Below are 23,109 nucleotides of genomic sequence, written 5' to 3' on the forward strand. Positions count from 1 at the left end.
GAACTCTGTCACCCTTGGAGGAACTGAGGGGCAGTATCTATCACTCAGACGCAAAGCTAGAAGAGTGAGCTCAACTGGCTTAGATTGGGGTCACCCAAAGTGCCGGACAAATGGGAGTTGATTTTAGGTGGCAGTTGGACAGGACTTTCAATAATATTGAATCCCATAATAACATTTGGTTATCTTTCCGACTGTCTGTCAATCCTTCTGCTTACATAAAGAGCAAAGCCTTCGTTTGATGCTTTGTCTTTAACATTTTTCTCAACTCTCTTTTTTTAAATAAAAAAAGACCAGGCCTGAGTCTTGTGTCTTTAGAAGGTAACAGTTTCCGGTTTACATTTAATAACATTGTTTTATTTTTTATTGTTTTGTTTTTATGATAATCTTTGATTGATGGCACCTTTTAAGCTTGGATATAAAGTTTTATTTTAAGACAAATGGGTTAAGTTTTTTTTTACTATTTTTTAAAGTTTATTTATTTATTTTGAGAGAGAGAGAGAGAGAGAGAGAACTCACAAGGCAGAGAGAGGAAGAGGGAGAATCCCAAGCAGGCTCTGCACGGACATCACAGAGTCCTATGCAGACTCGAACTCGTGAACCGTAAGACCATGACCTGAGCCTAAACCAAGAACCAGATGCCGAACTGACTGAGCCCCCCAGGTGCCTCAACATGTTTTTTACTATTGAGTAAATGATGTTTGTGGTTGTGGCAAAACTCACCTGCACAGCATCTGAATGCTAAAGCCTGGCATGCTCTGCTTTCAGTGGCCCAGCAGGAAACTGGAGGAAGATTGGCTTCTCCCAGACTCACAGCTATGACTTCCAGCCATCCCTCTGCCCTCACAGCTGTGAGCTTAGCTTCCTTGAGCTTCAGTTTTCTCATCTGTAAAGTGGTATTTTGAGCAGTGGAAAAAAGTGGGCTTCTATTTCTTAAAACACAGACGCTGACCCCTTGGTGGAGCCTCGGGAAGTCAAGTTCTCTTACTTTGAGGTTAGTTGTGTTCTGTTTTCTTATTGCTGGGGCTCTGAGTTTGCTGCTAGGTGGGAGAAAAAGGGAGTCACAGTTTATAACCCCTGCAGCCTGGGGAGAAGTGTGCTCCTGAGCCCAGAGACTCAAGCAAACCCATCTGGCCAAGATGGCTCAGCAGCATGAAGGTTGAAGTTTTGTGCACGGGCAGGCTCTCCTCTCAGGCAGCAGAGCTCTGGCAATCGGAGGCAGGCTCTGGATTAAGCTTAATTAAAATTCACTCTTAATTAGGGCCATTACTTAAAATCAACTCTATGTAATGAAGCTGTGTAATCATAATTAGGCCCCAGAAACGGAATTAGGAAGCACAGAATGTTAAAGCCAAACACAGATGGGCACAGGGCCTATGAGGACAGAGACAGGACTTCCGGATTCAACAGAATTTCGAATAGCTAAGGACCAATGATTACATTGATGAGAACCTTGATGGCCATCAGGACAATGAACTAATCAGAAAGAGGATCTGAGATACAGGAGACCCCAACATGCAAAGCTTGCGTGATATTACAGGCAAGAGGATGGAGTAACATCAGGCAGAGGGGTCAATGCGTGGTGAGGAGGAACAGGGGCACTTAACAACATTTTATATCAAGCACTTACTCTGTATCCAGCACTGTCCTGGTGTGTATGTGTGTGTGTGTGTGTGTGTGTGTGTGTGTGTGTGTGTGTGTGTGTGTGTTTAAATGTATGAGCTAATTTTATTGTCACAATCACTCTGTGAATAGGTATTATTATTTCCTCCAATTTACAGATAAGGAGTCTGAGGCTCAGAGAGGTTAAGTAACTTGCTCAAGGTCACACAGCAAGTAAATGGCAAATACTAAGGGCTTCATAAATGGTATCTATTATTATAAAGGTACTATCTGTCTGTTGACTCTGTTGGTCAGAGTTAGTAAGACCTCCAAACAGCATATGCACAGAGGCTATACCTAAGTTCCAAGTGAGGTCACTTATCCATGATTGTCCCCAGATTCCAAGTTTATGCCTCTATTTTATTTTCTTTAAGTTTATTTATTTATTTTGAAAGAGAAAGAGGGAGAGAGAGGCAGAGAGGGGGAAAGAGAAAATTCCAATCTCTGTGTTGATAGTATGGAGTCCAGTGTGGGGCTTGATCCCATGAACTGTGAGATCATGACCTGAGATGAAATGAAGAGTTGAATACTTAACTGACTGAGCTACGGGGTGCCCCAAGCCTACGCCTCTAACACTATCAGGATAGGTCAGGCATTTGGGTTTAGAGTGGAAGGTACTATAGGGTACTAATTGCAGAACTGCAGAGCTGGAGGGGGAAGGGAAAGGAAGAGAAAGTTCCATCTGATACTTGTTTTTTTGACTTAGCAGTTTAGTTTTCCTTGCTCAGGAGACCCTGGGAATTATACTCAGGAGTGGTAAGGGGATGTGTGAGCACCTGTAGCTTTCCCCCAAAGCCCCCAGTTGTTCAGAGGATGGCTCATGGCTCATACCTCTTATGCCATATGTACATACATATATATGTATATAAATACACACATATACACACATATATAGTTATAGATCTAGTACATGTATGTAGTTATGTATATGTGTGTGTGTGTATGTACCAACTCTTACACCATGTGTGTGTATACACACAAGTGCCATGCTGCCCCAGAGACACTGTCCCGGCTGGGGTGCCCTCCCAGACTCTGTTCCTGCTCTCAGTCAAGTGAGACCAGCAGGAAGGACTTCTCCATGCCCAGATTTAGAACCAGGAATGCCATTGGTGCTGGACATGTCCTGTGGTTCGTGTTTCCCAAACAGTCTCAGGCCCACACAGATTCCTCTCAGTGGGACTCACTTCGCGGTGCTCGCCTCTAGTGATGGGGACATCACTTCTTACCGAGTTAAATCCTTCAGTTTTAGAAGATAGTGTAGAAGGGGCACTTGGCTTAGGCCTAATGATCATGAAGGCCTTCCAATTCCAGACTTTTGATATCACCTCTGAATGAGTGATACACACTCCATATGTGGAAGTATTCATCTGTTAAATGCAAATGTTTCAATCATATCACATTTTTTTCTGCAAGGATATGTTAGCCTTTCCCCATTTTTTTTACACACGAGGAACCTGAATTGAAAAGGAAGACACATCATGGCCTGGTCCACTGTCTATGCCCAGGACACCCCAGGAATCATCAAAGACCTTTCCATTGCAATGTTTCCACACTGTGTGGAGGGTTAGGGAACATTCTTTCAGTGAGTGCCTCTTGCTTATGCCCTGGGTGTCCTGAGCATGGAGGTGTGGGACCTAGAGGGAGGTCTTGCTCTGATAAGAAAAGGTCTAAGTTGGCTGCCCAGTGCCAACATCATGTAGCCAAGAACCCTGCTGTTTTGAGGAAAAGGGTAAATGGTGGGGGAAGAGAGGCGGTGGCCAAACCCGCTTTCTCAGGATCTTAGAGACCCTGCTTGGCAAGGAATGGAGCAACTTCCTTGTGCACTTGCAGGCTGCCCCACCACACAGTTCCAGGGGCGCCCTTCACATGGCATTCTATGTAAATGTCTCCCAATGGGGTTGTGCCATGTGGAGGCCCTGATGCGAGCCCCAGTCCCAAAGGGCACTCCCAAAGTGAGCTAGTGCTACAGGAGGGGGCTGAATCCCAGATTGCAAGGTATTCACACTGGCCCACGAGGAGGCCACCGTCCCTCTCCCGTCCATGACCTCTTTGTCCTTTATCCTGAGAGCATTTATCTCTATTTACAATAAATACCCCAGTGCTGTTTGCTGGTTCCTGTATTTTGGGCAAGCTGAGCTGGAGGCCCCCGCAGCCGGTCTGAGCAGGTAGCTGTCCTGGTGGTGGTCACGCGGAAGGTCCTGCTCTTGCAGCAAAGTTTAGCAAACACCTTATCTCCCACAAAACAGGTGAGGTCATGTTTATGAAGATCACTGTGTCCCTTTCCGCCGGGCTGAGGGGTGCCAATGTGACCGACCTGTGCCGAAGGTGGCCTCTCCTCAGCCACCTTGCTCCCCCCGTTCTCCCCTCCTGCTCCCTCACTGGGGTGGGAAACCTCACTGATGTCCTTCCTCATCACAGATGGCGGGACACAGGACTCTCCATTCCGGACAGCCCGCTCAGGACTCACATTGGCCTTTGTGTCTCCACTTCTCAAGACACATTCACAGCTCCCTTCGATGAAGAAACTGAGGCAGAGAGAAGTAAAGCATCTTGGCCAAAGTTACAGGCAGGATCGTGGCTGGGCTGGGGACCCAGGGTCCTACCTCCTGAAGTCCCTTCTAAACTGTTTTATTTGTGATCAACGCTCATTTAAAGATTCCTTATTTTTGAGATGGAAGGATAGATGGGTGGGAGCTAGCCATAGACATTGACTGAAGAAAGATAGCTCCCAAGCAAGTAACAGGTGGAAAGATAGAGATGATTGTGAAGTGTAGATGGTTCCTCAAGGATACATAAAAAAAACTGTGGGTAATAGTTGCTCCAGGGAAGGCACTGGGGAACCTGGGTGAGAGAGACTGCTTTTTATTCTTTTTCTCCTTTGCTTCTTCTGAAGTGTTGTAGTATTTTTCTTGTACGCATATTTTTTATTAGTTTTTTTAATGTTTATTTCTTTATTTATTTTTGAGAGAAAGAGTGAGAGAGAGAAAGCAGGGGAGGGGCAGAGACAGAGGGAGACAGAGAATCCTAAGCAGGCTCCACACTGTCAGCACAGAGCCTAACATGGGGCTCAATTTCATGAACCGTGAGATCATTACCTGAGTCAAAACCAAGAGTCAGAGGCTTAGCTGACTGAGCCACCCAGGCACTCCTGAATACGTACTAGTTTTAAAATTTTCCTTTTCGGGGCACCTGGGTGGCTCAGTCGGTTGGGCCTCCAACTTCGGCTCAGGTCAGATCTCACATTTGTGGGTTCGAGCCCCGCGTCGGGCTCTGTGCTGACAGCTAGCTCGGAGCCTGGAGCCTGCTTCCGGTTCTGTGTCTCCTTCTCTCTCTGACCCTCCCCCGCTATGCTCTGTCTCTCTCTGTATCAAAAATAAATAAAACATTAAAAAAAACTTTCTAAAATTTTCCTTTTCTAATTTTTTTTTTATTGTCTGATTTTCACGTGTTTGTCCACAGGGGAGATTGGAAGCTGACACTCTAGGAAAGTCCCAAGAGGCTCCTCGAGGGAGCCCGCTGAGTCGTTTCCGTGTCGAAAACTTGCTCCTACAGATGAGTCAAATCCGTCGGCTTTATCAGGCCCACGGTGGCTCTGGCTTATACTGAAAAGAACAGCGATGGAAGGTGGGTGACACTCAGACTTTGGCGTCTGATAGTGCATGTGTCTGCCCTGGTTAAGTCTATCCGTGCCTCTGTTCCCAGAGAGCCTGTTTGCAGAGGGGCAGCGGGGACGTTTATTTCACGAGAGCTTGCAAACATGACTGATCGAAAACCACCTGTATCCCCACAACTTAGAACTGGTTCATAATCTTCCATTCAGCTGTATAATGGAATCCCTTGCCATCATTAAGAATAAGTCAGAAATCCTGTACTTCCTGCGTTCAGTGTTAGGTTCCACAGCCGAACAAACTCTCCTGCCTTATGCAGTCTGGTTTCGTGGATCGCACAGGCTCCTTGGCTCCTCTGAATGTCGGCCTGGGCGGGGGGCTGCTCCTCTGCCATTAGGCTTCCTCAGAATGGAGTGCAGAGAAGTCAGGTCAAAATGTGCCAAAGATGTTACCTCTTGGTTGTGATACTTTGAGTAACTTATATTATTTTTCAGTTTTTTTCCTCCCATTTCCAATGTGCAAATATACTTCTTAATTGAATAAGTAAATGTTTATAAAGAACCTCTTAGATAAAGATCAATAACAGAATCTCTGAATAGGAAGAGGAAGGAAATAAGACAAAATGATACCTTTGGATGGCAAGATCATAGAGGACTTATTTTCTCCTTATCTTTATATTTTTTTAATCTTCTGCATTTGATATATTTACTTTTATAATGGAGAATTCATATTTAAAATGACTTTTTTTTAATGGGTGGAGAGGGGAAGAGAGATGATTAAAAAACCAGAGCTTTGTACTCTCCAAACACCTTTGTGTTCATCGGTTGCTATTTCATGAGCCCCTAAAATGTACAAGTCACTGGGCTGGGAGATACAGAGGTGAAGGAGATGCAAATCAGTTCATCAAGAAAATCAGAGTCCATTTGAGGAGATAAAACCCTTTCTGATACAAGATGCAAGGTCTGATCCTAGAGCTTAGGCTATCAAAGTAGTTATCATAATGCTAGGGAGGAACTTCTCTGCATTTCTTAACCATGTCTGTTTGGAGCCTCAGTGTCCTCTCCTGTGAATGTAGCCTTCCCCACAGGGTCACTGTGGCAATCAAATGAAGCTGCACGTCCAGGGCTCAGCGAGGTGCTTTGCAAACAGTCCGTTCTCAGTTCAAATCACCTTTGTCACCACGGCTCTGGGTACCACACTTGCTACTTAAAAGTCAGACTTCCACAGATGTGACAGAGCTGGGGTCTAAACCCACCCTGATCTGATCTCAAAGCTGATAGTCTTGCCCCAACCAGCCATGTATTTCCCCTCTAAGCTCGACCTAAATGTCTTCACCCTTTGGTCTTGCTGGAAAGAAAATCTACATGTTCATGAAAACATCAAAGGAGAAATAAATCTGCTTCAAGGAACATCAGGGGAAGATGGACCCTTCTCTTGGTGCAAGATCTTGCAACTTTTGTCATTTTGCAGTTTGTGTCTTTTGGTGGAGGAGATTCCACCCACAGCCAGCGGTGGTGACACAACACTGCAGGGCCATTCCCGGTTCCCTTGCTGTGAGTGTGACAGGGTGCTGGTCTGCTCTGGCAGAAGGGAAGAGGGTCATGAATGGAGAGCAAGGGGAGGCAGAGGGGTGGGCCAGTGGGATCCGGGAGAGCCCCAAGAAGCTGCACAACCAAAGCCAAGAGGAGCACACCACGTGTTCATGGGCTAAGGTCAGAATTCTGGGGAAGCTGAGACAAAAACAACAGAGGTTCAGCAAGAGGAACACGGAAACTCAAAGTAGAGGGGAAATTCTGTTTATGGACCTTCATGTCCTTCCCAAACTGGTTAATGCCCTGAGAGAGGCTAAATATTGGTAGTTTTTCTCCCTGTCCCACTGGTCAACTGCCTTTTTTTAGGGATCTGTGGAAGCCTCATTATAGCTCAGCCCACCTCATTCCTTTCTGTTCTGTTGGTCCCACTCTGTGCCAAGCACTGCTACTCAGCAGCATTAGAGGACTGTGTGTTGGGAGAGGGAAGGAACAAGGTAAACATATTACAAGGCAAGTGCTCTCCTACGGGCAGGGGCCACCATGGTAGCTGATGGGCTGAGGCGGGCAGGAAAGGCTTGGTGAGGAGCAGGTACTGATCTGGGTCTTCGAGGACACTGCACCGTCTCCCAGTGCCTCTGAGACAGGAAGACGATTTCTGGCAAACACGGAAGAGTGGTGGATGTCCTGGCCATGTGCTTGGAGGAAGGTAGCATCTGAATTGCAGGTGTGTCCAGTGGAGATGTAGGGCAATGAGGCTACCACACGGGTGGAGAAGCCTCCAGAGGTCACTGGCTGACCTGCTGAGGGGTCTGTAGTGACGGGAAGAGACAGGTCTGATTTGACCTTGGCAGTGGGTGTCCATGTGGGACAATATGGAGATGTACCTCTGTTATTCTTGGTATCATGTCTTCGTTTTGAGGAGAAGAAATTCTAAATTTACCATTTAATTAGAGGACTTTAGAAAAGTAGATATCTAGGTGCTGAGAAAATTGGTTCATTCATTCGCTCTTCATTTATTCATTCAAAGCAATTCTTGTCCCTCAGTTTATATTTCCTACTGCTGAATTACTGTGGTGGCTACACAGATTGTTAAAGCTTTGTTCTAATCTCAAGAACCTTATAGCCAGAAGGAGGGGAGGGGAGGACTAACCCCATGGTGTTAACTCATTAACTGAGCTGATCACATCACCACCTCACCACTACTTAAAGTGTCCCAATGGGTTTCTTTTTCTCTCAGGAAAAGTACAGACTTTTATCCAGGCCAAAGCATTCCTCTATGGCCTCACCTCCTGAGGCCCATCTCCTAGCACCTCCCTTCTTTCCCCCCCATGCCAGTCTCATTGTCCTTCTTTATGTGATCCTTACTGGATTCCCTTCAACCACAGGCCTTTGACACATGCTGTTCCCTCTACCACAGTCATCTCCCCAGGTTCATGTCCACTCACCCTTCTGAATGCACATCAATGTTGCTTCCTCGGGGGAGGCTTTCCTTGTCTATTAAATTGTCTATTAAATTGACTCTGTCCTTATTACACAGCTCATACTCCATAGAACATCCTTCATAAGTCTTATCCCAGTCACAAGCATTTTGCATTAAGGTACCTGATAACTTTCTTAATGTCTGTGTTCTCCACCAGACTGTAAGCTCCATGAAAGCAAGGACTGTGTCTTTTCAAAAAATCAACTTTACTGAGGCATAAGTTCTGTACAGTATATTTCAATGAATGTTGACAAATCTACACAAAAAGGTATTCAGTGTGTAAGCACCAACATAGCCAAGACGTAGAACATTTCCATCACCTCAAAAAGCCCCTCTGTGCCTCATCCCGGTCAACTGCCACTGGCCCAGGCAGCCACCGCTCCGCCTCCCAGCTCTGTAGCTTCGCCTTTTCCAGAGTTGCATATAAATGGAACCATGAGTAAGCATTCTGTGTGTCTGGCTTCTTCCAGTCAGCATAATGTTTTTGAGAGCCTTCCTTGTTGTTGTATGTATCAGGTAGTTCCTTGTTTTTGTTGCTGAAAACTCTTCTCCAGTAGGTTCACGGAAGCTGCTGCTGTCCCTTCAGGTAAGCCGTTAGCTCCTTAAGGACAGGGGCCACATTTGATGACACCTCTGATACTCAGTGTGGGCCTAGGCACATGGGAAACCTTTCAAGAGGCATAGTCCATTTTCTCTGACCCAGAGCCTGGGAGTGACTGCTCTGTACCCATATTCAACAGTCACCCCTAAACCTTCCCCTCCATGCCCCCAGGCTGACCTTCTGGGCCCAGGGCTCCCAAGCACATCTACCTCCCTTCGAAATCAGTCTGACGCCTCCCACAGCAACGGAGAGAAGTCCGGGGCCAGCCACAGCAGTCAGGAGGCGAAGCTGGGAGCTCACGGGCAGATCCCTCCGACCCCGTGCGTCCTGCTTTCCTCAACCACCAAACAGAGACCCTGCCATCCTCCTCACAGGGTCATTACATGGGCCCATATGTGTGAGAGTGAAGCTTGTAGTAGAAAAGACGGTACTTCACAGTAAGAGTGAATTTCATCATTTAATTGAGTTAACAATGGCCTGTGTTACCTGGGACCCCTTTTCCCTCTCAGGATCTTCAATTTCTTTACTCATCAGATGAGAGGTTGAGCTAGCATTCCCTAAGATGCCTTCCATCTTGAACCTTCTTGGATTCTAAGGTGCTAGAATATGAGAGAAAGGGCCCGATTGTCCAGAATTAGAAAAATTTGTTTCCTTAGAGAACTGCTGGCTCCTCTGAAAATTCTCTTCCCAAGTAAAGGATTCAGCTCTAGTTTTGAGAACAAACCAGTGTTTTTGCTTAAGTCTGCAGCTCTTAACCAGCCCATCATGGAAAGTAATAGAGCTCCTTACTTCGGGTGTGCTGACTGGCGCTAGGAAGTACGTCTTTCGCTGGACTAGATCTTTGATGGTCCCTGGATAGGCAGAGCAAGCCAATAGTCTAGTTCAAACCACCTCTTTGTGGGCCCTGTCATTCCACAAAGAATTCCTGAGGGCCTAGGGTGTGTCAGGAGCTTTGTAAGCATTCTCTCCCACTGCGCTATGCTGGAAGTCTTAGACCACAATTTAAGATGGAGAAATGGTTCAGCGAGGTGTGTAAATGATCAAGTTAGGTCTAGAACACCAGGTCCTCCTTTCCACTCTAATAAGCCCTGCACTAGGCCCAGGGGGGTGCAAAAATAGTTCAGTCACACTTGAATTCTTAGAGGCCAGGAAGAGAAAGCAATAGTTTAGTATGTATTGAAGAGAAACGCAAGAATGTCAAGGTTGTCGGTAACTCATCATCTAATTCAACTCCTTCATTTTACTGAGGAGCAGACAGGGGTCCAGAGAAGTGGTCTGACTTGCCTGGGGGGCGGGGAGACACAGCCAGCTGGCTGCCAGCAGGAGCTATTACCCAGGCCTCAGGACTCCCAGATTGAGGCTTTCATGGCCAGAGCATGCCCCAGGGCAGAATGGGGACTGTGGCCAGAAACAAGGAAGTGCGGAATTAGGAACAAGGCTATTTCCAAATCACTGTCTCCAGCACGCCGGGCTTGGAAAAAAGAAGAATGGCGTTCTGGGAACCAGTCAGCAGAGGCCATTTCATAACTGCCCTTAAAATAGTACAATGCTGCGTCCTTTCCCTGTGACCTCCGGCAGACTCCAGGACAGATCTCAGAACAGCCATTTTGTGAGACTACATTTCCTTGCTCCCTGCCCCCCAAGACCCTCATGTCAGCATGAAGACCCAAGGATAGCAATTCCCAACTCTGTTTATTCTTTGGTCCCAAACACCCTTTGTTTTGAAAAATCTTGGCTAACTATTAGGTTGTGTTATTAACCATTCCCCAGTGATTTCCCCCATTCTATTGTTCTCAAAGACAGAAACTCCAGATCAGTGCAAGGTGATGGGTGAGTCGGTGGTATGATGGCAACTACCCTGGCTGGTGCCCACCACCTGTCAGGGCTCGTGCCGGGTCAGCGCACAACCACCTTAGCTCCTTGGATCTTCCCACCAATCCTGGGAGGTCGGTACCCATTTCCCCCACCTCATAAGTACAGCGAGCAGTGTTCTGGAAGGCCATCGTGCCTGGACAAGGTGGAGACAGGAAATCTGAGCCCCTGGGCTGTGCTGGGAAGCCTCCCCCATTAGTCTGTGCATCTTACCACAGTGAGAACAAGCATGCAGGTACACTGAGCCCAGAGCCCCTCCCTGGCTGCCTCTAGGGGAGGCCCTTCCAGTGTCTGAGTTGGGAACACGGGACGGGGGCACACACACAGGGTCCTCAGCAGTGGGCATGGTGACTGCTCAGCCACAGGACACAGGCTTCACTCCAGGGGGCACATTCCCACAGATGACCCAGGAGGCAAGATGATAGAACGGGGTTTGTAAGCCAGACCCAGACAGTCCCATCTCAGAGCTCTGTGAACTTGAACCTTGCTTTTCTCACCTGTAAAATGGGACCCATACAAGCTACCTCAGATGATCCTGTGAGAGAGGTGTTGCCTGATGCCTGGAAGAGAGTTGGGACTTAATAATTGAGAGCCGCCATTCTTGCCACGGGGCGGGTGTTCCTGTGCGTCCCCCTTGGCCACCAACCTGGACTGTTCTATTTCTGCTTCCCCCCCGAGTCTGCAGCACAGTACACTGTCGATGGCTCTGGCCCGGGTCACCTGCACCGGCCTCTGGAGCAGCGCTCTGTGAGCCACCACCGCCAGCTCTCAACCAGGGAGGAAGCAGCACAACTGCTCTGTGCAGAGACCTGGGTGTTCCCTGGGCCAGTACAGCGGTGCCAGAACACTGGCCTAGAGAAGCTGACCATCAACTCGAGGCACAGAGAAGTCAGAAGGGATGAGAGAAGGAGGGGAGGGAGCTGAGAGACAGATGCGGAGGTGCCGGTGGAGGTGAAAACTTGCGGAGTCAGGAAGGCAGGGTGGGTGAAGAACGCCATGGATTGTGACATCACACAGACCGGGACTCCAGCTCAACCCGACCCTTCACTGTGTATAACTTTGGGCAAATCGCCAGCTCTCTCTGAGCCTCAGTTTTCTTGTTTGTAAAATGGGGGTGCTAATGGTTCTTCCTTCAGAAGTTTGTTTCTAGGGAGGATTTAATGAGGTAATATACGGAAAGCACAGTGCCAGGCTCATGATATGTACTCAGTATAACGTAGCTGTAATTATAATAATTATTATCTCCTAGTGGCCAAGTAATATCTTATTCTCTCAAAGGCCATGAATGGGTTCAATTATCACTTTCCCATTTTACAGATGGTGAAGTCAAGGGGAGTGGCAGGAATCTTCCCAACATGCAAGGTGTAGATCCTTTCACTTACACCCTGTTGCCATGTGGGGGGGGTGCTCTGCCCGGGCTCTGGGTGCCCAGTTGGCACTAGTGCAGTGGTGCCTCATGTAGGAGCAGAACCTCTGTACTTCCCTCACCCCCTGGGCCATTCCAGACTCTCCCCAGCCACTTCCAAGCATGACAGGAGCAGCTGGCCTCAAGGGGGCAGCAGGAGCCTTGGAAACCCTAGGTTGTCTGGGTTGGGAATCCAGTGCCCCAGGAAGCTATGGGAGCGCTCTGGGGAGAATGCTGACTTGCTGAGACACAAGGTGCCTGTGCCTGGAGATGAACTCAGGACTGGGCTGCGAGGGAGATGGAAGAAGAGGGGCACTGAATTCGGATGCTAGGCCTCCTCCTGAAATCCCCTCTCCCTGGCCAGCCGTTTCCATTCCGCTCAGTAAATGGGGGCTGCCCTGCTCCAGGTACCCTGGGGGGATTAAATGTGCCCTTTGCCAGCTCTCCAGAAAGTGAGGGAGGCCACTGCAGCCTGGGAAGTGGCAGGACCCAGCTATGCAGGTGGGGGGTGGGGGGGGTGCATCATGACAGAGTCTGTCAAAGACCAGGATGTTCCTTAGAACTGCACCTGGACTCCTCTGGCCTCTCTGCCTAAGGAAATGGCTCACCACTGTGTGGTTCTAGGGTTCATGCAGGGCCAGATTCCTGGGCCTTCCCCAAGCCTTGGAGTCAGGTCTGTTGTTTTAGCCAGTTGCCCAGTTGTCCTTTGTGCAGGCTCTGTGCTGGCAACAGAAAACCTAACAGAAGGACCACAGAAGGGCCTATAGATACTGTTCTATGTATCCTCCCCCCACTCCATCTCTTCACAATTTTCCTTTGTCTGTTCTTTACAAATGACGACCTGAACTGAGGCTCAGAGAGGTAAAGTGATGTGCCTAAGGGCACACAGCAGTCAGTACCTGAAACAGTATCAGAACTCAGGGCTGTGTGGTTCTAACCAAGCATGTGTTAGAGAAGCAGCAAAGGCCACAGCCAAGGAGAAGAGCCAGGATGACCGTGGACTCGTGAGGGGGCCTGCCTTGGACGCTGGGGCTGGGGGCCTGGCACATAAAAAACACTGAAATGCTTAGACTTCTCTCTTTTTTTTTTTTTTTTTTTTTTTTAACATTTGGAGATAACAGGGAAAGCTAAGCCTTCTGTTCTCCCCTCCACCCCAACCACTGCCAGAGACGGTTCTGTCCTCCTGGTCGGACCAGAGTCCATGTGGCTGTGCATTCTGGCAGGCGGGGGTGGGGGGTAGGTTGGGAAGAGAAGGGGCTGGGTCTAAGGTTTCCTGGCAATCTGTTTTCAGACTCCTGAGGTCCCTGGAAGCTGGACCTTCCATATCTATTTCTTTTAGTTTCCTTATCTGAAACATAGATCTCCTGCATCTGGCCTCACTGACTGTTTGCAAGTGTTCTGTGAGATGGTGTGGGATGAAGAGGGCTCTGCAAACCCAGAGGTGCAGTTCAGATGTCTACTATTACTCAGGACAACTGCTCAGAAATTGGAATCAAAGTGGGGTCATCAGAGGATGACCAACTCTCTACCCCACTAGTCAAATAAGATTCAAATAGTCCACTAGAATGGGCCGGTGATGGCCTCTAGATCTTGCTCAGGGTGCCCCCTCACCCTGTTCCATCTCTAATCTGTCTCTTTCTTCACCATTCAAATTAGTTATTTGAATGTCCAGAAGCCTGAAGTTCCTTCCCGGGCCCGAGACTCCAACCTTGCCCGAGAACTCTCGTCCCTCGGGCTTCTGGGTCTGAGAAATGCTAGGATTCCCACTGTGCTCAGACAGCTCCTTTGGCCCCCTGAGATGGGGGGCCCACAGGTCATGAACCAAGCACCCACTTCTTCCCCAGTCTGCAGAGACAAGAAAGACGGAGAGGCCACGCAAGCATCCTTGGGCTTCCTAGACAGGTGCATCTCCTCTGTGTTTTGGCCAAAGGTGGACTTGGTCAGGATGTGGATGGAGCAGTAATAGGGAAAAGAAACACACAGACGCAATAACACTGATAGTTCCTGAGCAGAGGAATGACCTTCAGGCCCTACTCACCTGTGGCGCAGCAGATCCCTCTCACTTTTGGAGTGTCTCTGGTCTTCCAGCTCCAGAATATCTTCAGCTTATGGCCCAACCTGCAGGGGCAACTGTGACATGGTGACAGCTCATTGGCTCCTGAGAGATGGGCTGAGGTCTCAGAATCCCCCAATTCGGGCAAGTGCTTTCCTCTCTCGATGCTTCCATGTCCACATCTGTATGATGGGCGCTGTATGATGGGCGCTCCCTACCCCTGCTCCCCTGATCTAGAATTCATGGGAAGATCTGAAGAGATGGCCCGTGGAGATGAATGCTCCACACTTAGTACACATAGGCCCCACCCTCTTGCCGAACCTCCAGGCTTTCTAGAATGTCGTTACTTTGTAGTGAATAAATCTCTGACTCCTCAAATAAGGGTAAAAAGACTACTTTCATTTGATCTGACACTGCAGTTCTGGGACTCTGACCAGTAGGAATGAAAACTAAGTCTACAAGGACATGGATAATTATCACCACATGGGTTCTATTTGTTGAGAGGGGACTAGAAAAACCCTACAAAACAAATATGCATCAATCACAGAGAGGCTAAATAAACTATGGTACAACCAGACTGTTGGATTAAGCAGCTACGTCAATAATGAATACTTTCTTTTTCTTTTGCTCTAGAGAGACAGCCATGATGCATTCAGTAAAAATACGTGCAGGGAAATATGTATTGTGTGATTTTAAAGAAATCCTTCATTTCCCCTTTACACACACACACACACACACACACACACGTGTGTGTGTGAAATGAGTTAATGTCAGAAGGCCAGTGCACAAAAAAGTCCTCAGTGAATGAAATGAGAGAATTAAGTCTGATAATCCTATCATTTCTCTCTCTCAAAATGGGAAGTGTTTTCATACTGCAGACTCTCTGCCCTCCCAATACCTCTGAGAGAGCAGATAAAGCCAACATTGTCACTCATCTCTAATCCAGGGCTTGTCAGCCTCAGGCCAAGATCAAAATAGAAGTTAGGTGTGTGTGTGTGTGTATGTGTGTGGGTGTCTGTGTAAGGAAGAGGAGGGGAAGGTATCACCTATTAGATACTTTCTGCATATCTGGGAACATGCTAGGTGTCTTCACACACACACATGCCCCCCAGTTCATTGAATCCAGACACAGCCCTGCAGTGAAGGGATTAGCCTCATTTTGTGAACAAGGAAAGTGAGGTGTAAAGGGTTTGTGACCATCTTGCTGAAGATCACCCCCTCAAAGGCTGAGTCAGATGCAAATAGGCCATCTGATTCCAAGGCAAAGCAGGTGGTCCCAATGCCCCACACTGCGAAGCTTCTGCTCTGAAACAATACTACTACTGACAAGAGCAGGAGTAGAGAGACTGTCGACCTTTACGGAGTCTCAGCTCCATCCTGGCCAGACCCTTTGGACCTACTTTACATGACTATCTCAATGAATCCTCACAAGGACCCAAATGTAGGAACCACTGTTGTTCCCATTTGACAGATGAGGAAACTGAGTCACATGAGGATAACTTGTGGAAGAATCCAGACTCAGAAAGTGAAGGAAAGACATTGGAACTCAGGCAGTCTGACACTGGAGCCAGCCCCTTCGAGGCCCTGGGGACACAGCGCACTGTTGCCTCAGCCCTGGCACCAAACTCCCCATCTAACGCGCCCTTTCCATGTAGCCAGGCTGACGTCAGTCCCCGGGCATCTCAGAGCATCTCTTTCCGACACCTTCTTGGACTTCCTGTGGTCCACTCCCCGGAAGTCAGCCCCAGCTGCCCAGGCCTCGGCGGCAGTGATGGCCAGCTTTCTCCAGGGCTTTGCTCAGGATTGGGCTACTCTCCTTTTTTTGGGCTTCAGCCATTTCTTTCCCACAAGGACCATTTTTGTCATCTCTCATAATCACCTGAAACATCTTTGCTCCTTTAATTTAAATCATCTTACTGTTTAAACATGTAGGGACACCTAGGTGGCTCAGTTGGTTAAGCACCTGATTCTTGGTTTTAGCTCAGGTTATGATATCATGGTTCATGGGTTCAAGTCCCACATCGGGCTCTGTGCTGACAGCATGAGCCTGCTTCTCTCTCTCTCTCTCTCTCTCTCTGCCCCACCCTTGTTCTCTCTCAACATAAATACATAAACTTAAAAAAATCTAAAACACACACAACAACGCAAAACCCCCAAAACAAAAAATAAACTTTGTTTTAAAGAGGAACTCTATATCACTGCAATAAACAGAAAAGCAGTGTGGCTAACCATGACTAGAAGATGGCTGTAAAATGAAGGTGATAAAGCAGAACAAAGCCACTCAATCCCGGAGACACTGCAGCCTGCAGAGGTGTTGAGCCTAGCAGGCCTGCCCTCTCCTTGATTGTTTTTAATTTTTTTAAATGTTTATTTAAAAAAATTTTTTAATGTTTTATTTATTTTGATACAGAGAGAGACAGAGCATGAGTGGGGGAGGGGCAGAGAGAGAAGGAGACACAGAACTGGAAGCAGGCTCCAGGCTCTGAGCTGGCTGTCAGCACAGAGCCTGACGCGGGGCTCGAACCCACAAACGTGAGATCTGACCTGAGCCAAAGTCGGAGGCTTAATCGACTGAGCCACCCAGGCACCCCGGTGTTTATTTAGTTTTGAGAGAGAAAGAGAGTGAGCAGGGAAGGGACAGAGAGAGAGAGAGGGAGACACAGAATCTGAAGCAGCCTCCAGGCTCTGAGCTGTCAGCAGAGAGCCAGAGGCAGGGCTTGAACCTGTGAACTGTGAGATCCTGACCTGAGCCGAAGTCAGACCCTTAACTGACTGACCACCCAGGCGCCCCTCCCCTCTCCTTGTGAAAATGAGGCAGTCAAAGCACAGCAGCACCAATGGAAATGCTCTCGGTGACACCAACTGAAGGCCTGAGAGAGGCCTGAGGCACCCCATGCAGGGGGTGCTGGTGGCTCTGACTCGGTGGCTGCCAGCCTTGTTAGGAAGCACCGTCCGGGACACGTTCTCCTCCCTGATGCCTGGCTGTTTCCCATCCAGCTCTCCTGCTGCAAAGGACCCCCATACTCACCAGCCTCTTGGGAGATGCTCTCGGCCAGAGGGAGCACTGCTTGTGAAGTGATGGCCGGCCTGGCAGCCGGGTCCCTCAGACCAGATGGGGGGCCCCCGGGAAGCTCATGGGGTTGTTTTGAGAGCCTCTCAGGAAAAGGTTTGTGGGAGGGGACATTACCATCAATGATAATTGCCCCTGAGAAGGGGAATGAAATTAGGGCAAATTCTATGTGTTTTCTTTCATTTGATTAATTTTTGATAATAAGAAAAATTTATATCATATTTGACAATGATGATGATGATAATGATGATGAAGAATTTCCTGAGACAGTCTGGCATCCCCGTGTACCATCCTGCCAAGGGTCCAGGGGTCCTGCCTGGGCATTTGGAAGGCAGCACAGGTGGGCAGGTTGGAGCTGTTGCTGCTTCTCCTCAGGGTGGGGTGGTGGTGATCAGTGCAGTGGCTCGAGACCCGGGGGACACGAAACCAGTCCCGGCTCAAGTACTCGCAGAGCTGAGGAGGCAGCACATCGCGTCCTGGATTGTGAACATTCTAGTAGGTCAGAACTTGCCTGTTGGTTGATCTTTGGCAAGTCACTCAAACCCCTCTGAGCTTTCCTGGGGAGAGTACAGCCTACCTTGAAGAGTTGCTGTGAAGCTCAAGCAGATGCCACCCCACGGTGCACAGATCCACAGTGTGACTCTGGGGTCTTGACCATCAACTGGCTGTGCGAGATTGGGTGCGGGACTTTCCCTTCATGGACCTCGGTCCTGTCGCTAGCAAATCAAGGACCTGACTAGATTGGAGGTCCCTAACTACGCCCACTGGTGAAACCTGATCTTTATACGTGCTTTGTAGACTAAGGAGTGTTTTCTAATTAGCTGCCAGCATTTAAAAATCAGGTACTTGCATATAGAAATCCAAGATTTGCATGTCTGCTTACAAATCAGAGGTCCAACCACATTGGGCCCACATGGCGTTTTTGCTGAATGCTGGTTAGGGACCACCCAGATTAGGGACTGCCCAGAGATGGGACTCACCGACATGGGCTTTCCACCCATTTAAGTTATTGGGTGTTTAATATTCACAGCAGTTCTATTTTACAGGTGAGGAAACTGAGGCATGGAGAGGCTGACTAAATAACTGACCCCAGGTCATACAAAGATGGATAGAGAGTTAGGACTGGAAGCCATTCAGTCTGGTTCTATGTGTCTTTATTTCATCATGCTGCCTCTCAGCCAGAGAGCCCTGACCGGGCCTGATGCTGAGGAGACAGACAAGGGCAGAGTGAGACTCGCAATGTAGGGTCTCACAGTCCCTCCTCTGCTGGGAAGGCAAGAGTGAGCTCTACCCTGCGTGTCCCCCCTGCCCCACCCCTGCCCCAAGCCAGAGCTGCCAGGATGGAGTGTACAGGAGCTCACTGAAGGGGGGTGAGGCCAAGCCTCCCCCTCTAATGATGGTTGGTGTTGACCCTGAGGCCAGCCCCTGCCCAGGCCGGCCCCCAGCTGGCCCCCAGCAGCTTCCAGGGTTCAGGGCCCTCCCTGTACTTGCTCTCTATTTTGGCTTGACAGAGGTGCATACCTGCCTCCCCAGTCGCTCCAGCCCTCCTGTTTACTCTGCAAATAGCCAAATGCCCCACACTGTCATTTAGAGGCCAGGGGGTGGCTGCCGCGGGGCACCAGGCAGCCTGGGCCTGTTTTAGCTATCCTGGGACTTGCCTCATGCACACGCGCCCAGAACCCATTTGCCTAGGAGTTAATGGGCCCCCACACCCCTGCAAGGTGCAGACACGAGCCAGGGAGGCAGCCTGGGAAGGCAGAGGGGAGGGTATGTGGGAAGGGGGTGCTGCTGGGCTCTGGCTGATTCAGCTCCTTTGGAGCCTTGTGACCTTGAGTCTCTGGGGCTTGGTGCCTCAGTTTCCCCATCAATGGCTGACCTTCCAGAACTCTAGAGAGAAACCAACTCATGGATTGAGAAGATTCCGGTGAGGCATCTACTGTAGGCACAGTAGTGGGACAAGAGCCACAATGTTTAGCATGTATCATAGTTAGAAGCATTCAACACCAGGCATTGGACTAAATCTTTGAAAAATTATCATTGAAGTATAACACACTTTCAGAAAAGTGTACAAATTATAAATATTTCACTCAATAAGTTTTCATACAGTCAGCATACCTGTGCAGTTAGCACCCAGATCATGCAACAGGCAATGCCAGCACTCCAGGAAAAGTCCTCCCATGCTCCTCTGGCCACTACCCACCACCTGCCTTGCATCATTTCTTCATCCCCCTCCGCAGTTTCATGAGTAGGGACTGGACCATCTCATTCATAAATGAAAGAACAGCAGTTTAGAGTGGTCAGCCACACCAACAAGGCCAAGACCTGAACCCAGGTCCCTTATCTCCAGAGCCTGCATGTTAACTGTTGTCCTGGGGAAACAGGTAGACATAGACTAAGGTCCAGATAGGGCCTTATAGCATACACATGCTTGTTTTCTAGGCATGTATTTTCAACAGTGTCTTCATCACCTCCTCCAGGCTGGCCACTTTGTATGCCCTAGTGTCTCCTCTGTTGATGGAAAGAGTGAGCACATCGAATAACACTCAAGATCTTAGTAACTCACCAAATTCTGTCTGCAGACCTGGGATGCTGGGATGCTATATGCTCTCAGATGCAGCTGCCTTTCATGCCCCCACTGAGTCTGCAATTCCATCCAGCCCAGAAGGGAATTAGGAGGCTCTGGGAACAGCTGTAATACAGCCCCAGATTCACAGCAGGTCAAGATGCTTTTCTTAAGCTTAAAAACATGGTGGTGGGATGTTTTTGACTTCACATAATAAAAGACTTGGCAAAAGTGGCTTGAGCTGAGACTTAATTTATTCTCCCACATTACATGAACTCTGGAGCCATGAAAGTTCCTCCCATCTCTCCGATCTTTTGCACATTGGTTGGTCTTGGGCTCATTCCCTTGTTGCACCACGGGGTCTGTAGCTGCTAGCATCAGTTACCCACATCAGTGTCCAGCCAAGGAAGCATGTTTCCTTCCATGAATGCATTAAATGCACATATACAAGGAAGCTTCGGAATGTCTTGTATTTCTCGTTTTCATGATGGGAAGTGGGTTCTGCCTGCAGGGAACAAGAGGGTATGCATTGCGGGACAATGCCCATTGGTACTCAGTAGTGGCAAAGAAGAGTCCATTGCCCACTCTGTCAATATAGTTCCACAGCTGTCTCCCATGTAGGACATGGACGGATGTGGCCAAAGAGGCTTCTGCTAAAGCCAGCTGCCCCAGAGAAGGGCTGTTCTTCAGTCTCTCCCCTTTCCATTCATCCCAGACTGCTCACTTCATTCATGTCCCATCACATGAGAGGGTGGGGAATGTAAGCATGGCGAATCTTTTCCAACAAAAATTGATTGCCTTTAGAACCTACAATAGGCCAGGTTCTGTGCTGACCACCTAACTCATTGTTTCATTTGTCTCCACAACAATCCCCATTTGACAGATGAGGAAGCTGAGGCTCAGAGAGGTGAAGGGCTTGCCCAAGGACTTCTCATTCCATCAGTATGAGAAGGAACTGGAGTTGGAATCCACTTCTCTTTGACTCTACACCTGTCTTCTTAGAAGCCATTATTATATCATCCTGACTTAAAGGCTGTGGGATTCTATTTCTACAGTCTGAGCTAGAGCCCTAATTTTCATTCTATTAACATCTCTCCAGCTTAAGGCCAAGGAGGCAGTGTCCTCTTTTCTCTGAGGCCTGGCCTCAGCTGACCCCTAATCTAGGTCCTGTCTCCTGTTTGGCTCTTTAGCTCCAACTAGTTACTTTCTTTGTGTATGTGAGGGAAGGGGGAGCAGGGTGAAGGAGGGGGTCTCTTCTTCCTGCCACCTTCAGGAGTGCCTCTCTCCGAGCAGCTCAGACCCATAGCTACTGCGAGCCCCTGGCAAGCCTCAGGAGGTGCATAAACAATCAGACCCGATCTTGGAATCACCGACGTGGAAAATCCAGGGGAAGAAATCCTGTTGGCTCTGGGCAGGTGCAGTTGTCACTGTCCCCGGCCCCAAGTTCTGGCTGGCTAGCCCCCTCCTTGGGCAGGAGAATGAGGGAGCAGGGTGCCATGCTCTCACATGAACACACCCATGCCGGTCCCAGCAGCCCCTCTGCTAGAACAAACCTGTTCCCCATCCTGTTAAGAAAACCCATTGGACAGAGTGAGGTTGAGCCTGCCAAATAAACACAGTTAAGCTTGTTGTGCATTTTCCCCAAAATAAAGGCCATCAGAGGCCCCCAATCTCCAGGGAAAGATTCTTAGGAAAATGACCCCCTCCTCTCAATAGTCCCATTAAGAAAATTCTGCCCTAGGGGAGAGTTGTCAGACACACAGCAAGTCACATCTTGTTTATCTCCCTCTCCATACCCTCTTCTCTAGATCTGAAATGCCCTTATATGAAGGACAACTTGCCTTCCTTGTACAGTGGAGTTCTACTTGAGGGCAGGGAGTTAGTCACCAATATATATTTCTGAAGCACCTCCAGTGGGCTCAGGTTGTCCTCTCCAGCTTGGAGTACTGTGTATGCCTAGACCAGTATCCATCATTTTGTCCATCCATTCACCCCTCTGCCCAAAAACCATTGCTGAGTGCCAGCTGTGTGCCAAGGCCTGTGCCTGTCTCTGAGGAGCAAGGAATGTACAGAGCTTACTGGGCAGTGGAGGAGACGGTCAGGTCACCCCTGGATCACAACACAGGAGCTATATGCCTTAATAGAGGTCCATCTATGCCTCACCCCAGAGCTGTCAGTCTAACTTGGCTTTGCTATCACTTCAACTCTTTCAGGAGCAGAGGGTGTTCTCAAGAAACACCAAAGGCAGGGAGTTATCAGATTTGTGTTTAAGGAAGATCACCCTGGACTTGAAAAGGTGAGATTGGAGGCAGACACAGACTGAGGGGCTGATGGGAGAATGGTGGCCCGAGCTGGGACAAATAAGGAGGGTTTGGAGGGGGCTGGAGAAGAGAGTGGATGGGATGGGTTGGAACAACAACTTAGAGGGCGGTGGACTGGATGAGAGACAGGATGGCATGGCAAGGAAGAGAGAGGGTCAATGTTAGTGACTTGTTGGGCAATTGGGTGGACATGGGGCTCATCAGCAAAGGGATGCTGAGTATGGGGGATGATTCATCAGATCACTCACAATTCAGTGGACCCAGAAGTGCAAGCACCCAGACTTCCTGTCAAAGCACTTCTGTCCCAGGAGATGATGACTCTGGGGTGCCAATGGGGAGAGGCTGTGTTAGCTTAAGAGAGGAGAAAGCAGTGGTTTTCAACTCAGGGTTCTAAGCCCAGGGGACATTTGCCAACATTTAAAGACACCTTTGGCTGTCATAACTTGGGGTAAAAAGTGCTACAGGCATCTAGAGGCAAGAATGTTGCTAGACATCCTATAAAACAAAGGGCAGTAGCCATAACAAAGTGCAACCCGGCTCATAATGTCAATAGTGTTGAGGCTGAGAAACTGCTTTACAGAAGCAAATAGTGAAGTTCAGTCATGGTGGCTATGGAGCTAGACGCTTGGGTTCGAATCCCCCAGCTCTACCATTTAGTACTTGTCTGATCATGGGCAAGTTACTTAGCTTTTCTATGCCCCATGTTAAGGGAGGCAATACCTGTCAGCCAGCAAGCCTTGCATTTTTTTTTTAATTTTTTTTAATGTTTTTTATTTATTTTTGATACAGAGAGAGAGAGCATGAGAGGGGGAGGGTCAGAGAGAGAAGGAGACACAGAACCAGAAGCAGGCTCCAGGCTCTGAGCTAGCTGTCAGCACAGAGCCTGACGCGGGGCTCGAACCCACGAACATGAGATCTGACCTGAGCCAAAGTCGGAGGCTTAAC

General features: G+C 48.6%; 2 long non-coding RNA genes across 2 annotated transcripts; one reads left to right on the plus strand and one right to left on the minus strand.

Annotated features, from left to right (window-relative positions):
* The first annotated feature begins 779 nt into the window (after window positions 1–779).
* On the plus strand, window positions 780–4,297 carry LOC115293591. Its single transcript, XR_003909511.1, has 2 exons — window positions 780–991; window positions 4,078–4,297. It is a non-coding gene; the product is annotated as an uncharacterized LOC115293591 (long non-coding RNA).
* A 5,027-nt stretch (window positions 4,298–9,324) lies between these two features.
* Window positions 9,325–11,740, minus strand: LOC115294221. Its single transcript, XR_003909772.1, has 3 exons — window positions 11,399–11,740; window positions 11,250–11,312; window positions 9,325–9,479 (listed from the first exon to the last, which is right to left on the minus strand). It is a non-coding gene; the product is annotated as an uncharacterized LOC115294221 (long non-coding RNA).
* Between the last annotated feature and the right edge of the window lie 11,369 nt (window positions 11,741–23,109).

The sequence above is a fragment of the Suricata suricatta genome, chromosome 6 (assembly GCF_006229205.1).
Source record: "Suricata suricatta isolate VVHF042 chromosome 6, meerkat_22Aug2017_6uvM2_HiC, whole genome shotgun sequence".
In the NCBI taxonomy this organism is placed as follows: Eukaryota; Metazoa; Chordata; class Mammalia; order Carnivora; family Herpestidae; genus Suricata; species Suricata suricatta.